The sequence below is a fragment of the Mus pahari genome, chromosome 2 (genome assembly GCF_900095145.1).
Source record: "Mus pahari chromosome 2, PAHARI_EIJ_v1.1, whole genome shotgun sequence".
Classification (NCBI taxonomy): Eukaryota; Metazoa; Chordata; class Mammalia; order Rodentia; family Muridae; genus Mus; species Mus pahari.
This window is the reverse complement of record NC_034591.1, coordinates 66,946,952-66,964,167: the sequence shown is the minus strand read 5'-3', so window position 1 is coordinate 66,964,167 and position 17,216 is coordinate 66,946,952. Positions and strand designations below refer to the sequence as shown.

Sequence of the window (17,216 nt, the reverse complement as noted above, 5' to 3'; positions counted from 1 at the left end):
TTAGGCCATCTTCTGCTACATATGCAGAAAGAGACACAAGCTCAGGGGATACTGGCTAGTTCGTATTGTTGTTCCACCTACAGGGTTGCAGCCCCCTTCAGCTCCTTGTGTACCCCATTTGTAAATAGGATTATTTGGTTCTCTGGAGTTTAACTTCTTGAGTACTTTATATATATTGGATATTAGCCCTCTATCAATATTAGGATTGCTAAAGGTCGTTTCCCAATATGTTGGCTCTTTTTTGTCTTATTGACAGTGCCCTTTACCTTACAGAAGCTTTGCAATTTTATGAGGTCCCATTTGGCAATTCTTCATCTTACATTTTAAACTATTGGTGTTCTGTTCAGAAATTTTTTCCCCTGTGCCTATATGTTCAAGCCTTTTCCACTTTCTCCTCTATAAGTTTCAGTATCTCCGGTTGTATGTGGAGTTCTTTGATCTTCTTATACTTGAGCTTTGTACAAGGAGATAAGAATGAACTGATTTGCATTCTTCTACATGCTGACAGCCTGTTGAGCCTGCACCATTTGTTGAAAATGCTGTCTTTTTTCCACTGGATGGTTTTAGCTTCTTTGTCAAAGATCAAGTGACCATAGGTGTGTGAGTTCATTTCTGGGTTTTCAATTCTATTCCATTGATCTACCTCACTCTTACCGTACCTGTACCGTACAGTTTTTATCACAATTGCTCTGTTTTACAACTTGAGGTCAGGAATGATTATTCCAGCAGAGGTTCGTATATTGTTGAGAATAGTTTTTGCTATCCTACCTAATTGAATTTTTAAAGAAACCCTAATTCTCACTACACTGAGCAGCAAAAGCTGCAGTGTTCTGGACATGGAGGGATTCTGGGTGTCCTTTTTTAGGCCTATGGGGACGAATATGGTAAATCCAAGCCTGACAGAGTCCAGTCTGAAGGAGGTGAGCCCTCTAGCACATTGAAGATGTCACTATATATTCTAAATCCTTGGGTGAGGCAGTGCACGTGACCTGTGCTAATGAGGGAGAGTACAAAGATACAAGAACAAGACTCAGGGACTTTATGTCAATCAAGCCCTGCTCCAAAAGTCTGTCACATACTGATCACATGTTATCAACCACTGTCCTGTGTCATGCTTCATTGTCCATGGTCTGCAGATGTCCTTCATCATATCTGTAGATACGACTGAATGACTTGGTTATTGAGCAGTAATGTTACAGTTTGTTCCTACTAGAGAATCTGACCAAGGAATTCTTTTTTTTTCTTTTTTCCCCTATTTTCATTAGGTATTTACTTCATTTATATTTTAAAGGCTATCCCGAAAGTCCCCTATACCCACTCACCCCACTCCCCTACCCACCCACTCCCACTTCTTGGCCCTGGTGTATCACTGTACTGGGGCATATAAAGTTTGCAAGACCAAGGGGCTTCTCTTCCCAATGTTGGCTGACTAGACCATCTTCTGCTAAATATGCAGCTAGAGACACGAGCTCTGAGGTGTTGGTTAGTTCATATTGTTGCTCCACCTATAGGGTTGCAGACCCCTTCACCTCCTTGGGTACTTTCTCTAGCTCCTCCATTGGGGGCCCCGTGTTCCATCCGATAGCTGACTATGAGCATCCACTTCTGTGTTTGCCAGGCACTGGCATAGCCTCACAAGAGAACGCTATATCAGAGTCCTTTCGGCAAAATCTTGCTGGTGTATGCAATAGTGTCTGTGTTTGGTGGCTGATTGTGGGATGGACCCCTGGGTGGGGCAGTTTTTGGATCTGACCAAAGAATTCTAGGAAGACAGAAATCTTTGCATTCTGTCCACTCCTGCCTCCCATTCACCTCCAGAGGCAGGCTAAGTAGCCCTTGTGTTGCATGTGGATTTTAGTTGAGTTGAAGGCCCAGGCAGCACAATTTGAAGCCTCTTTTCTAAGGGAGGACCTGAGCAGGAGAGTGCTGGTCATTCATGAGGTCATGGCAATCAGATGAGCAGAGGCANCCCAAGCCTGGGCCTCATAGGAGGAAGCAGATGATGGCAGAGCAGTGGCAAGTGCACATGCCAGATTTTAGCATTCAGGGAGTGGCCATGCATGTTCTGAGTGCCCATGAGACATTAACAACAGGTGGGGGTATAGCTCAGGGGTAGAGCATTTGACTGCAGATCAAGAGGTCCCTGGTTCAAATCCAGGTGCCCCCTACCACAAGATTGTTTTTACTCATGGAGATATCACACACACACACAATCCTGTGTTGTCTTTTCACTCCAGTTATGCACCTAGCCAGCCCTGGGAGCTACAGACCAGCGCATCGTATCGACAGATGGCTGTCTCCCATCTCTTCCTACCTGCTGACTGTCCCTCCCATTCTTACAATCTGTCTTCCTTGTTCCTGCACATACCTAGTTTCTCCGGTTCTGTTGGATGGTAGATATGTAGATATGATATTAAGTAGAAAGCAGGAATTATAAGGGAGAATTAAGGACATTCTAGGCACAGCAGTTACAGTGAAAACTGTCTAAGAACCAGAAAGGAAAGCCCAACCATGAAAGGATGTGGCTCTGTGGCTCTCTGGTGAATTTGTAGTCAGAACTAAGGAGGCCAGTCTCAGAATCGGGCTGTCTGTGTAGGGTGGAAATTTCCCATGTGAACTTCTTGCCTCTTTTCAGAGCTCACTGCTCACTTGCTTCACCCTCAGAGGCTAAAGACTGGCTGAGCTGCTGTCCCAGGCAGAGAGGGATCCTGCAGTCATACTGCTGACAGTGCCAACTAGGGCCCTTTGAGAACTCTGTGTGACAACCCATTTGTCTTGAGGGAAGGAAGAGAGGCGTGTCTTTAGGGTAGTAGTCATTTGGCCAGCTCAGGAGCTCTCCCAGGACAACAGTGTGAAGTGGCTCAGGGTCTGCAGGCTGCTCTCCTCCTTTTCTTGGGTGATGATGCTTTTCAAGGATGGGCCTGGAAAGCTGCAGAGCTGAGGAAGGCATCTCAACAGTCAGGTCTGGCAACTTCCGGAAAGTGGGTTTGTGAGCATCTGTAATTTAACTTTATAGTCAGTCATACTTTATCACCACTCATATGACGATCATTAACTGCATATACTAATACCAATGGGGGTATAGCTCAGGGGTAGAGCATTTGACTGCAGATCAAGAGGTCCCTGGTTCAAATCCAGGTGCCCCCTTCCNAGGATTTCTTTTAGATGCTAGACAGTAAAATACCTTCAGTAGCCCAAAACTCCCAAATAAAACCCCTGTTNCCACATTGTCCCTTGTGCTGGATGGTGTCCCATTATGCACTGATCTGTGTTCACCTGTCCACTGTATTCTACTCAGGCCCCATCTGAGTGCTGCTCTGTGAAGCTCACACAGATCACAGTGGATTGTTCTCTAAGTCTGTGACCCTGTGGGTCACACATTGCTGGAAATTAAGCTTAGAGGAGGCTTAGAACAGAAAGACCTCTTGGAAGCCCTTGTCTTTCATCTCCCAGGAAGCTGCTCCTGAACTCCTAGGGTGCTCCTCACACCCAGCTCCTCCTGTCCTGTGCTTCAGTTCCTGCCACCTCTGAGAAAGNCTGTAATCCATGANCTTGACTCCTNATTTATACNAAGAATCTGAGGAAAAAGGAACATGACTGGTCTCTTCTTTGTGTACTCTATGTGATCAGTGACCAGAAACTAATGAGCTCCAAGCATGTAATTGTGTGAATAAATGATGGAGTGAAGTGATGTNCACNGTCCTGGTGTCCTGGAGGATAAAGTTCTCTCTGAGCTACAGGTTTGCTAACGAAGACCCAGAATCCACTGCTCTCGACTTGGCCACTTAGTGTGAACTTAAAGAAGACACGTGAATAGATGTCTTTTCCACTGCTGAAGCTGATGTCTTTAATATTCCCTGAGACAGAGGGCTTTTAGGTGGCTAGGTGTGATTGCAGAGAAGAAGGGTTGTGGGCTAACCTAAATGGAAAAATCTGCCAGGTTCAAGATCAGTAGCTAGTAGTAGATGATGAACATATAGTAAGCCTGGGTATGGTTCCAAGGTTGAAGAAGTGCTAATCAGTGGGGGTATAGGCAGGGGCACAACATTGAACTGCAGATCAAGATTCCCTGGTTCACATCCAGTTGCCCACTTGCTTCAGTATGACTCTGTTAGTTAACTTACCATATTTACCTTAGGCAGGGCCTCAGTGAAGATTGGAGGTCTCCATTAGTTGGAACTACTCAAACTCATATGGTCCATACCGGGCTACTTAGTGTAGGGTGTTTGTATCTGTCTTAGTTAGGGTTTTATTGCTGTGAAGAGACACCATGACCAAGGCAAGTCTTATAAAGGACAACATTTAATTGGTGTTGGCTTACAGGTTCAGGGGTTCAGACCATGATCATCACTGAGGGAGTATGGCAGCATCCAGGATTACATGGGGCTGGAGGAGCTGAAGGTTCTACATCTTGTTCTGAAGTCACCTAGGAGAAGAGTGGCTTCTAGTCAGCCAGGACTGGGGTCTTAAAGGCCACACCCACCACAGTGACCCACCTACTCTAACAAGGCCACACCTACTCCAACAAGGCCACACCCTGGGGTCTTAAAGGCCACACCCACCACAGTGACCCACCTACTCTAACAAGGCCACACCTACTATAACAAGGTCACTCCTCCTAATAGTGCCACTCCCTGGGGCAAGCATATTCAAACCAGGTGCCTTAGCTCCAAACCCTACAGCTGTCACCCAAGTTCTCAAAGGCTTCCAACCCCTCAGGTTAGCACATCAGGCGCTCATTGTGCAGTGTCTTTCCCACGTGGGTGCTCTTCCCTCTCCACTCCCCACCTATGCTCTGTGTTCATGGTCACTGAGGAATCACCTTTGATCTGCTTCTATTGGCCACCAAGAGATGAGGTAGATTCTCAATACTCAGTTTCTGTCTGAGAGGCTCTTGGACCGGAAAGACGGAGGCTATGAAGTTAATAATGGGCTCTGAACTGGATTGTTCCTACATCCTTAGTGTGATTGCCTGTAGAAAGGCAGGCAAGAATAAATAACTAAAGCATATTTATTCAGTCGGTATTGGGGTACCTCAACAACTTGGGACTACGGGCTCCCACATCAGTCAAGAGCCATGGCAGGAACCTGTACTGGTTTCAGAAGGTTTATGGTCTCCAACCCCCTTCCCCACTTTTTGGGAACAGAAACTGTGACATTTTATTACGCATTAATGAAGCAATTTTCGACTAGATTTTGAACACAACACTCCCAGTCTGCATCTGACACTTAGATCCAAGCTCTTACCTACCTGGCAGCCAACACATAAATAGGTTTTTCTTTTAATTAGTTTATTTTCAAGGTCAAAAAATGACACTGTATCGTCACCTTCCCAAGGTAGGAGGGCTGATTCATTGTGTGGCACCTCTCTGGTAGGCTGGATGCCAGAGTCTTCTTGTTGCATGCTTCTCCTCCACCCTCTGCCTGCTCTCCTCAGATACCGAAGGCCTACAACCCCTTCTCTCATCTCTCTGGGTGTACCTGGAGATGAAATGCTGGAGAGCTGTGGAATTACAAGGACTCTGCACTCAGCCCCCTCCACCCCGCTAATTAACATCCCGTGTCTGAGGCTTGGAGGAGGCAGCTACACAGACTAAGAAAATCTGGTCACTGCACTCCATCCTCCTCCCATCTTAGAGGCCTGTCCATGGTCTAGTGAGAGTGATGTGCATCACAAACGTCCAATAGGTATAATGGGAAGGAGTGTAGCACGGAGCCAGGCTGACTGTTGACATGGGCTTCATCCCAGCTTGCACGGATGGAGATAATTCATGGAGTCTTCCCCATGCATGTGTGCTGAATTCGTGCAAAGATGGTGTTGCTGAAGGCACTACACACTTTTGTAGAATGACATAGAGAAACAAGCTGGAACTTAGCTGAAAACTCCTTCTCTAGTGACTAGTTTTATAGGTCTTAAAGCGACTCAAGCTGTTGAAAGAGAGAGGACATTAACAGTATCCATGCAACCAACCCAGCATGCGACAGTCCTGACCTGCCAGCGAGATGTGCCACTGGGAGTGGAGTTTATGCGTGTATCTGACTGCTTTAGGATTAGGTTTGAGGCCTGCTCCACAGGAAGGAATTCAGGCCTGCTGCTGGAGACCTGGTCAGAGGTCCTGGGCCCTAGGGAGGAACCTACTACCAGTGTACTGCTAAATGGCATGTTGTCAAACTGTCCTTCAAATAGGGTTTACTGCTAGATTACTGCTGCCTTCCACCTTGCTGGAGAATCTTCACTTCACAAGGACCAGAAGTTAATGCAGTCTCATAACTGCTCACAGTGCCGGGTATATGGGGCTGTTGACTTCAATTGGACATCTACATCAACTCCTGACCTAAGTCACCAGGTCGCTCTTCACTGACAGACTCCTGAGTGGAAGGCCAGGAGATTAGAAGATAAAGAAGATAGAAAAGGTGGCATCAGGAGGTCTTACACAGCCTAAGTCTTATGCCAAGCAAGTTTATTAAGATGTACAACATCGTATACACTGTTTTCAGGAGGAAATTGTGCTAAGGTCAGCAGAAAGCTAAATCCAACGATGTTGGCAAAGAGAACACAGGTTAGGTCAGACACAGCTGTGTTAGAACTGATAATCACATCCCTCAGGAAGGGAACTCTGGGTTCTTGGGAGATGAAACGTTAACTCCTTCAAGGCTCTGGCCTCAGCCTCACCACAGGTCTTCCACCTCTGCCCCTGGGCAAGGACACAGAACTAGTATCCTCTTTGAGCTCCTACCAGGGCCTCTGACAAAACCTTATGTATGGGTGGCTCCCCAAAACTCCTCTCTCCAGGGCTCAGGGAACACCTCAGAGGGTGAGCAGTAAAACATGGAAGAGCCAGAGAGATTGTGTCTCCTGTACATACATGGCAGCTGTACCCATGAACTCACTGCCCTGCAGCTGAGGTTAACCTGAATCTGATCAAGTCAGCAAGAGGAGCCTGCAGCAGCACTAACGGGATTCAGCAGGTTATTAACCAAAGAAAGAGAGGACACAGAAGGGGAGAGAAGGGTGTGGTGTTGCACTGAACAAATAAAAGAGATTTTTAAAGATGAGTGTGTAGGATGCATGCAAGAAGGTTCCACCTGACAGACAGTGGATAAAATACTTCGTGCTTCCTAGACTTCAAAGCTATGCCTGTGTTTCTGCATCTCTCTCTCTGTGTGTGTGTGTGTGTGTGTGTGTGTGTTTGTTTGTGTGTGTGCTCATGCATGTGTATGAAATAAGTGTGAGAAGTAGGATGTACCCAAGAGTCAGAGGTGGAGGATAAGATAGATTACCAATTGTCCTCCTAAGAGGGGCCTAGGGTTCAGACTTTGTTTGGGAGTCATAGGCAGTCCTAAAGCTGCATAGAGGAATCAGGGAGGTCATTCCTCTGCAATTTCTCAGAACACATTACAGGCAATAGTTTGGAATTACTAGAAACAACAAAAAAAAACACACAAAATATAAAGAGTATAATATTAGCATAATTTTTCAAATCAAAATATTAAAAATCATTGATAACTGTTGAGGACATTAAAATATAATAAAATTATTTGTGGTGAAAAGATTAATGTCAATTTTAAAACCTTCTAGGCACAGATTGTTTTGTGTATACCAAAAGAAAACTTTTACAAAAACCATTTCAGGGAATTTTTTAAAAGCAGGGTAACTTACCCCCACTCTCTTTGTCAGTCTAATTAGAGATGCTGTGAAAAATGTCAGATTATAAGAGAACAAGATGACAGTCCAATCTCACTTATTAAACATAGATTGTTTTTAAAACATAAACAAAATTAAATTATAAACAAAATTAAAACATAAACAAAAGTCAAATTCAGCATTGTGTCAAAATGAATGAGTAACATGGAATAACCAAGTTGCCTTCATTTGAGGAAGGCAAGGCTGGCCTCACCTTAGACTGCTCTGCTGATGCACAGGGTCAGGCCCTCNCACATTTCTGGGCATGCAGGCCAATGTCAACTTCAGCTCTGCCACTTTACCACTCAAGTATGCTCATGTTGTAGAACATGCAACATGCTAAAAACATTNGGGAAACAGAACTCTGGCCATGAACAGCCTAGGAAAATACTGCCTGGAGGTGGCAGTTAACCATCCCAGCTCCCTTGTCCTTTGAGGGAGGGTGACCTGAGGTGACCTGAATGTGTTCAGCCCTGGTTGCATATGATCAATGAGTGCTTCATCTTTCACCCATACTTGCCTTTCTTCCTGTCCCCACCTAACTCATTCGTGCTCTACCAGTGTTTTCTAAGTTTTTTCTATAAAACAAATGACTAGGTTTCAAATTCTAGTTTCAAGGTCTCCTTGTGGAGTAATTCAAATTAATACTAGATTAATGGGAAAATAATGTTTATAAAATAAACAAGAAAGGTATTCAACCAGATGTAACAAATATCCATGATTTGATTATTTTAAATTACAGCAAGTTAGGAACTGACTGTGGACTTATGCAAGGGCAGGCTAACATCTAGCGGAGGAGAAAAGCCATGTCAGGCAGACACCNCCACACACAGACTGGTTTCCAGACAGAAGGGGCTTTGGCCACCACCGACTTCTGGGCCATGTGGGTTAGTCCTGCTCCTACACTTTTGGGTCTGTTGGTCCATTCATGGCTTGGGAGATTCAGAAGTCCACTCTCTATTATGGAATTTATTTTTCATCATTCTCTGTCTATATTCACTGAGTGAGAAGTGACCATCTTTCTTTCATCCTAGCCTGTAGTTCTGCAGCNAGTTCCCTGAACCTAACAGTACAAGAGGGTCAGGCATGAATTTGTCATATTTGACAAGATAAACACCGCAGATGTGTGGAATTTATGTTTGTAGATCACACCTTGATAGACTCATAGCTTGACCCTGAAGATTATTCTAGCAGCCAGTATCCATGCCACTCCAGAACTGTCTAATCCTGGGGACNGAAGGCTGGGAGAACATGCTGTAGGGTTTCTAAGGAAGGGTATAACTTTAATTTTTTTCAATTCCAATTTTTTAAAGATTTATTTATTTTATATGAATAAATACATGCATATATATATATATAGTAGCTGTCTTCAGACACCTCGGAAGAGAGCATTGGATCCTGTTACCGATGGTTGTGAGCCACCGTGTAGTTGCTGGAAATTGAACTCAGAACCTCTGGAAGAGCAGTCAATCCTCAAATTCTATTTTTTTGCAAATCTTATTTTAAATAATGGTTCTTAAACACTTTAACCTTCCTCCTAACCCACCAGAGTTAGTGGAAAAGAAAGGATACTGGGGATGTGGCCCTGTTTAGAAAGGATCTTTGGAACAACTCCCATCTGTATTTTCTGGAAATTATCATTTCAGTTCATAGCTTAGCAGTCTGTAGCAGCTGGATCCATTCACTTGCACCTCATGGGTACAGTAGCAGTCCAGTTGGGTAGAGTCGGGATAGCAAACATGAATCACCAGTGGTGGCACTACCTAGCAGAGACAGCCAGGGCTCAGCTTCAGCTCAAGTGAGCAGGAGGGACCAGCAGGAACACCAGGAGAAGTTCTTGGCTATGCCTCTCTCAGGGAACAACAGTGAAGACCCACAAACTCAAGCATTGCACAGTGAGCTGTAACGGCAAGCCAAACTCTCTCTCCATCACTCAATGGAGTCCTATTCATAACCACCAAACATCATATTGCATCCAATCAGTCCAAGTCCATGGAGTCCTGACAGTGCAGTTCCACTATACAATGTAAGGTGGGCCACTATATGTGTTTTGTTAGCAAAGAATCCTTCATCATGAGTTCTTTGATATGCTTTCCTTAGCAGAACATCCTCTCTCCTGTGTCTGCTTCGGTGAAATGTTCCTTCCAAAGTCTGCCAGAGTCTTTCAAATCTATGTCCACTTTCATGTGTTTGCCCAAGCAAAACATCCAATCAACTTTCCAAAGAATCCTACATTTCCATTTCAGAAGGGGTCTGTGACTTTTTATGCAGGAGAGTGATGTGCTTTCTCTGACTTAGCCTGGAAGTTCTCAAGTGATGATGCATAGGTTACAAGTGATGTGGGTGTAACTCTGGAAGTGAAGGATATTAATTAAGCCTTCTATTAGTATCAAGGGGTATATCTCAGGGGTAGAGCATTTGACTGTAGATCAAGAGGTCCCTGGTTCAAATCCAGGTGCCCCCTACTCATACCTAGTTTTCATTTTTCTACATAGATATCTGGATTTTAATTTCTAGTTCCTTAGTAGACAACAGAGTTATTATTATTATTATTATTATTATTATTATTATTATTATTATTATTATCATTAACAGAATCTATTATGGTGGCTTTGCTACCCAAAATAAATTATAATTAATCAAAGAGTCTATACAAGATCCCTTTCCCAGGCCTCACCTCTAACAACTGGACCACCCTGGGAGGAGCTTCATAAAAGCTTCCCTGTGGTTTTTAGAACCAGCTGAGATGAGACCCAGCCTTCCAGAGCTTCCTGGAAGCCGCTTCAGCCCTGGCTGCCTCAGCTCAGCTTTGTCTGAACAGCTCCGTCTGTCTGGACTGTCACTCATATCTACAAGTGTGTGGCTTGTTGATGTATAAAATGCCTAAGACTGGACCACATAGCACCTTTCAGAGACCGACCATCCCTTTTCTGTGCTTCTTACTTTCTTCATTTTTTCTCTTGTCTGTCCAACAATTCTCCCTAGGGAGAGATAAAATTGGTCTTCTGATTGCATCCACTAAGATCTGTGGCTCAGTAAGATAGCTCTCATAAGTCCAGGGCAAGGAGGGGGAACATTGCGGGGAAGGGGGGCATGGGTTGCAGAAGGTGAACTAGTAACTCAGTGAAGGTAAGTCATGTTCTATGATGTGTTTAGTTAGTGCAACAGACAAGGGTATGGCTATGTATTATTCACAATTTGGAAAAAAACTGTAAAAATTATAAACTGTCTCAAAACTGAAATCATGTTACTTTTTGTTTTGAAGAATAAATGGTGGACATTGAACCATCCATGCATCCCTGGGATGAAGCCTACTTGATTGTGGTGAATGATCGTTTTTTTATGTGTTCTTGGATTCAGATGACAAGAATTTTATTGAGTAGTTTTGCATCAATGTTCATAAGGGAGATTGGTGTGAAGTTCTCTTTCTTTGTTGTGTCTTTGTGTGGTTTAGGTATAAGTATAATTGTGGCTTCACAGAATTGGGTAGTGCTCCTTCTGTTTGTATTTGTGGAGTAGTTAGAAGAATACTGGTATTGGGTCTTCTTTAAAGATCTGATAGAATTCTGCACTAAACCCATCTGGTCCTGGGCTTTTTTTTTTGGTTGGGAGAATATTAATGACTGCTTCTATTTCTTTAAGGGTTATGGATCTGTTTAGATGGTTTATCTGACCCTGTTTTAACTTTGGCACCTGGTATGTGTCTAGAAAATTGTCCATTTCATCCAGATTTTGTCATCCCCTCTGTGGATTGGATTCTCTCCTCAGATAGCTTCTGTCTGCAAATGGAGAATAAGAAGGAGGAAGAGACAGAGCAGGCTCATCTACTGCCCCAAAACGCAGTGCAAAGACGCCACTTAAGTGTAAAAGTGGACTCTGGTTGTGACGTGGCCACTAACCAGGTGTGCTATATTTGGAAGTGAGTCTAATAACTGATTTTTATTTCATATCTACAATATGGAAGGTCACAGATTAAATCAATATCTTCAATCTGTGTGCGAGTGTGAATTTTCAATAAGCATGATATCAACACACATTGCCCCTCGCTCCTTTCCCTACAGTTCTACATTTCTTTTTCAGATTTGTCTACATAATTTTTTCTACATTTTCTACATTTTTCTACATTATTTCTCAGTAAAGCTTTCGCTTTTGTCCAGACCTGCCATGTCCTTTACCTCCAGGGGATCTGTTTAACAGTTAGCTTTCTGGACTCTGCTCCTGTATGTGAATCTAAAGGGTATTCAGTTGTAGAATTCCATGGTATAATTTTTATCTATCTATCTATCTATCTATCTATCTATCTACATATATATAGTAGATAGATATAGATATAGATAGGTATACACACACACACACACACACACACACACACACACACAGAGGCATTTTACATGAATAAATGTCTGTACCATGTGTGTCCCGATGTCTGTCAAGGTCAGAAAAGGGAGTCAGGTCCCCTTGCACTGGTTGTGTGTTGCTGGGTGCTGGGACTTGAACCTGAGTCCTCTGCAGTGATAACAAATGCTCTTAACCACTGAGCCAATTTAATGTGCCTCCCTCGACTGGGAACTAGGGCAGGAGGCAGCTTTTTATGAGAATGTGGTAGTCAGGTATGCAGAGGCAGCTCAGGGCTGGGCCTCAGAGGAGGAAGCAGATGATGGCAGAGCACTGGTAAGTGTACATCGGATGGCCATGCAGGTTTAGAATTATGTATTATATGTTATATATTATACATACATAAACAGATGGGGGCATAGCTCAGGGGTAGAGCATTTGACTGCAGATCAAGAGGTCCCCGGTTCAAATCCGGGTGCTCCCTTCCTTTTTTACTCATTGAACACAATGTTTCGGAGATCCCATCTCAAAAGTCCAAAATAAACCAAGTTGAAAAAAAAAGACAAAGAACAAACCAAAATGAGCTTACATTACACATAGCAGCAATATCCTTTTCTTGTGGAATGGTCTTGCTGAGACATCTTTCCTGGATAATGCCCTGGGACCACTTTATTTTTTATGAGTGTATTGTATTCCATCCTATGAATGTGCACAGGATCTCTGATGCACACGCTGGCAGCTCCAGTTCTTTGTTGACTAAAATCAGGATGCAGTGACTCTACATCTGAGTACACCTGTGTGAGCACTTGTGAAGGAAAATGGGACCATTTCTCCCCAAGGCAAAAAGAAAAGAAAAGAAAGAAAGAAAGAAAGAAAGAAAGAAAGAAAGAAACAAAGAAAGAAACAAACAAAGAAAGAAAGAAACAAAGAAAGAAAGAAACAAAGAAAGAAACAAAGAGAAAAGAAAATAAATTAAAAACAAAAATAAAACAAAACCAGAACTCCACTAAGTTATCTAGCTCCTCAACCTCAACCCCTCCTCAGCCTTTGGAGTACCTGTGATCTCCACCATACATGGCTAACTTTTATTTATTAACACAAGCAATATGGTTGATATTAACAGTTAAAATATAAGCAACAGTACATTGGTAAAAAGCCGGACTCTCCTTAATTCCACTCATATGCATTTTGTACTTTGCCTATACACTTGACAAATTACCAGGAACCTTAGTCTTTTATTAAATAAACATAAAGCTACGGGCTCTGAAATTCTGTTCCATGCAAGGGAAGATACTGTCACCTAGTGACAAGCTCCCAACCAAGGGTAGCTGACGCAGAGTCAGTACTCCATACTTGCCATTGTCAAAGACAATTCTCTGGCTGGTTTAGGGGAATCCTCAGGTGTATAGCCCAACAAGCCACAGGACTGTCACCAGACATGTGTGAGAAGTAATGAAGAGTAGAGGGAGATGGAATGCAGAGAGGCCTTGCAACACCATCCAACTTGCAGGAGGCCTTGTTTATAGTATTCCATTCTGGTAAATGTTATTTATTATATCACCTCTCAGACCAGGGGGTATAGCTCAGGGGTAGAGCATTTGACTGCAGATCAAGAGGTTCCCTGGTTCAAATCCAGGTGCCCCCTTCTGGTATATCTTTTGCCTCCCTAATTTAGTTCTATCCTCACTAGAAATGTCTTCAGTCATTTTTAGCCTCCCTTTGTCAACCCAGGCTTCTACCCTCTGCCACACTGAGGAGTAGCAATTCACACCTCCACCTCATTCCTCATATTGTTTCCGTACCTTGAGCTTTATGAACTTGCTCCTGCTTTTGAAATCAAGAAACTAACATGTCCTCTAAACTTGTGAGTCCTATCAGTTACAGTCAAGCAGGAGACAGAAGGCAGGTAATTAAGTAGAGAGAATTATACTACAAAGACATAGTATAAAGATATGAAGAAAACTGTGTATATGCAATTCTTTAAAGTGAGAGATCCAAGCAAGGTCAAATGAGAATAGTGGGTGTTCAAGCAAAGCCTCGGCCTCCTGGAGAAGTTTTTGTTTACTTTTAATTAATGCTTTGGGTTAGTGTACAAAAGCACTTCGTTTCACCACAGTGTGGTGTCTTCATACATATATATCAATACAATTTGTTCTCATTTGTTCCCTTCCCCACCTCCATCCCTCTTCCTGCTCAGTTCCCTTTCATTTCCAAATCACTCCCACGTCCTTCTTTCTCATCATATGTGTTCCATTACTCCATTTACCCCATACACACACACACACACACACACACACACGCACACACACACACCACCTGTGACTAGAAGTGTGACAAGGATTCTCTAAATCTTCAACCCTGCATAAAGCCCACTGAAACCTTACACAGGAAATTCTTCTGGGTGGATGCCTGTCCAGTGTCTACCTGTTCAATGGTGGACAGACATCACCTCATTACCAGTCTTTTCATATTTTCATACTTGGATAATTGTCTCAAATAGTACACTCAACCTCATTTTCTCTTGCTCACCTGAGTGTGTCTATGGGTTGTCAGAGCCTGTGTATCCTGGATTCTAATTTCTCTTCTGTTCCTGATCAAACTCATTTCTCTGTAGAGCCTCTCTCCATGTCACCATTTTTGGTTGACAAAAGCCCAGTCTAGATCATTCAACTTGCGTTCCAACTGCAGACTCACAGGCACTGTGACAGTTGGCTGTATTTTGTGACACTAGATTTTCCGTGGCTTGTTATGCAACATCACTGTGAATAAGACTGCCAATGCTGAAATAGGTTTTTAGAAGGGTTCTTGCTGGGACAAATCCCAGAATACATGTGTGTAGCAAGCAATCTGTTCCATCAGCTGCAGGAATGGTGGAAGTGACTTTTGAGGGCAGGATGACAGCGAGCGGCCTGTGAGAGCCTGGAAAGCAGAAAGTGCCCTTGGTGGTGTGGAGCAGGGGAGGGGGTGTTGGGTAAATGTTAATTCATGAGCTTCCTACTGCAGGCTGCATTTGGCAAGGGGTCCCCAAAAGACCTGAGTTCAGATGAGAACTGCCTAGCTTTATAAGCAGAATTTAAAGGCAGTATGGATTGCTCAGAAATTGCATAGTTAGAAAAATAAAATTGATCTGTCTAAAATTATGATATCAGTTTAAGAAGAAGGAAAATTGATGCCTTCTATAGACACAACTTCAGGGAAAAACCAACTTGACTGTGTGGCTTAAAAGCCCTTTTTTCAGGATGACTGTTATCACCAAGGTGGTACCAGCTAAATACTCTCATTGGCAAGTATCTGTTCCTAGGAAGATGAAGACTGTGGTCCCACAGGAACTTGATGAATCCAAATACAACTGAGCCAGGAAAAAGCAGTACCAAAGAGGAGTGCTGTGGTACTGTTCAGGGTGGAACCACATTTATAAGCAACCCAAGTTTCCTGGGAGCTAGTATCAGCCAGGCTTCTGTGTTGCTGTGTCCAAAGATCTGAGGAAAGCATTTTAAAGGTGGAAATGATTGTTTTGCTTGTGATCCCAAAGGCTTTATGCTATTATTGCAGGTGTGGTTAGCATGGGCAGAGAAGATACTATGGTGAACAGAGGACAGGAATATAGAAAGATGCAAGGGCAAGTTGCAATGCCCAGGACATGCCCTATGACCTACTTCCTATAGTGTGGTCCCACCACCAGCACCTCCACTAACCCCATCCTATGATGAGTCCATGGAGTGATGAATCCTTCTGTCAGAGCTACCGTGATCTCTGGAGACTGCCTCATGGTAAGCTTCAGAGATGGCTTAACTAATCTCCTGGTATGTTTCTATCCCTACATGCTGACGATTAAGATTCAGAAGCACAGGTTATATTCACAGAAGTGTGAACAAACTAAACAAAAGGGATCAAGAACACAAGAGAAGTAAAAAGACCCCTGAGCCAGTAGTCTATAAGTGGGAGCAGCTGACAGGACTGCTCAGCCATCACAAAGCATGTATTTTTTGACAGCCTCTTCAGAAATAACAAAGATGGTAGGTTTTCTATGTGGAGCCAAGTGTCTTGCAGAACAATGATGGGAGCTACTTCAGTGGCATGTCTAGAGCCTAACAGGGAACATCCTGAATCCCAGGATTCCTACCTATTGGTCTGGGTCTCCTAGTTTGGAGGCTAATTTGTTATGTCATATGGTTGGGGGAAGGTTGGAATATACTGAAAGTGGTATATAGAAGAGGAGTCACACTGTGGGGAAAATGATAGTCACTGGGTTCACGTCCACCTATAGCTAACTCTGTTACCTGTTTCTGTGACCTTGCGCACTTCCCGTGTTGTTCAATCCAAAAGCATAAATGTTTTACAATAAGTCTTTCCTGGTACATCCTCTATATTTGAGGTTCAGAATGGACAGAAATTTTGTCTTTAAAGTTCACAGAATTTAAAAATCAAGAAATTCCATTAAGACTTGTTATAGACCATAATCCTGGACACGCGCTGACTGGGCAAGGCTTTGGGAGAGTTGGCATTAGATCTTCACTTGTATCCCTTTCCAGATCTCCCCAGAGAGAGAACATGCTTCTAGCCATTGGCTAGGGCTCTGTCCTGTTACTGGCTTTCACCATGAGGTGGTAGCATGTGATACAGAAACCTGTTCACCTGGTAAGACATGCTCAACTGCATTTCTGCCATTGTCATAGAGGTGTTTTGCCAGCTGTCTGTTCTCTACCAGGGACCCCAGAATGAACACATAAGAAGTAGGCTGAGCCCAAATCACACAGAGAAAACAAAAAGCCATAGATGGACCCACAGCTTGAGATGTAAATGAGCCAGAACTCACTAAGCACAGCCTGGATCCACTGATGGGCATCTGCTCTACTAACTATGAAAATGAAAATAATGCTTATCACTGGGTGGGGCTCAACTTTGGAATGAATAGTTGCATAGCATTGTTGTGGAGGTGGCAGACTACCTCAACCATGGTTCCCATACTTGTCCCTTCTCAACACCCATCAAGTACTGACAGAGACGGGGAGAAAGCATCAATATATTGAATTCAAAATGTGTAGATGGGGTAGAAAGAAGATGCTGAGCTAAGTGAGAGAAATCATCAGAATGGAGCAGTGCGCTCATGGCTGGAAGGAGAGTATCTCGGCAGCTGGCAACAGGTTATCCTAGCCTATCAATAAGTAAGATTTACTGGACACTGTGGGATTCTTGG

General features: G+C 43.4%; 5 non-coding genes across 5 annotated transcripts; all 5 read left to right on the top strand.

Annotated features, from left to right (window-relative positions):
• The first annotated feature begins 2,095 nt into the window (after nt 1-2,095).
• Trnac-gca lies at nt 2,096-2,167 on the top strand. Its single transcript has one exon. It is a non-coding gene; the product is annotated as a tRNA-Cys (tRNA).
• A 908-nt stretch (nt 2,168-3,075) lies between these two features.
• On the top strand, nt 3,076-3,147 carry Trnac-gca. The gene has a single exon. It is a non-coding gene; the product is annotated as a tRNA-Cys (tRNA).
• A 6,929-nt stretch (nt 3,148-10,076) lies between these two features.
• Trnay-gua lies at nt 10,077-10,148 on the top strand. The gene has a single exon. It is a non-coding gene; the product is annotated as a tRNA-Tyr (tRNA).
• Nucleotides 10,149-12,431: 2,283 nt separating this feature from the next.
• Nucleotides 12,432-12,503, top strand: Trnac-gca. The gene has a single exon. It is a non-coding gene; the product is annotated as a tRNA-Cys (tRNA).
• Nucleotides 12,504-13,591: 1,088 nt separating this feature from the next.
• On the top strand, nt 13,592-13,664 carry Trnac-gca. The gene has a single exon. It is a non-coding gene; the product is annotated as a tRNA-Cys (tRNA).
• The last annotated feature ends 3,552 nt before the right edge of the window (nt 13,665-17,216 follow it).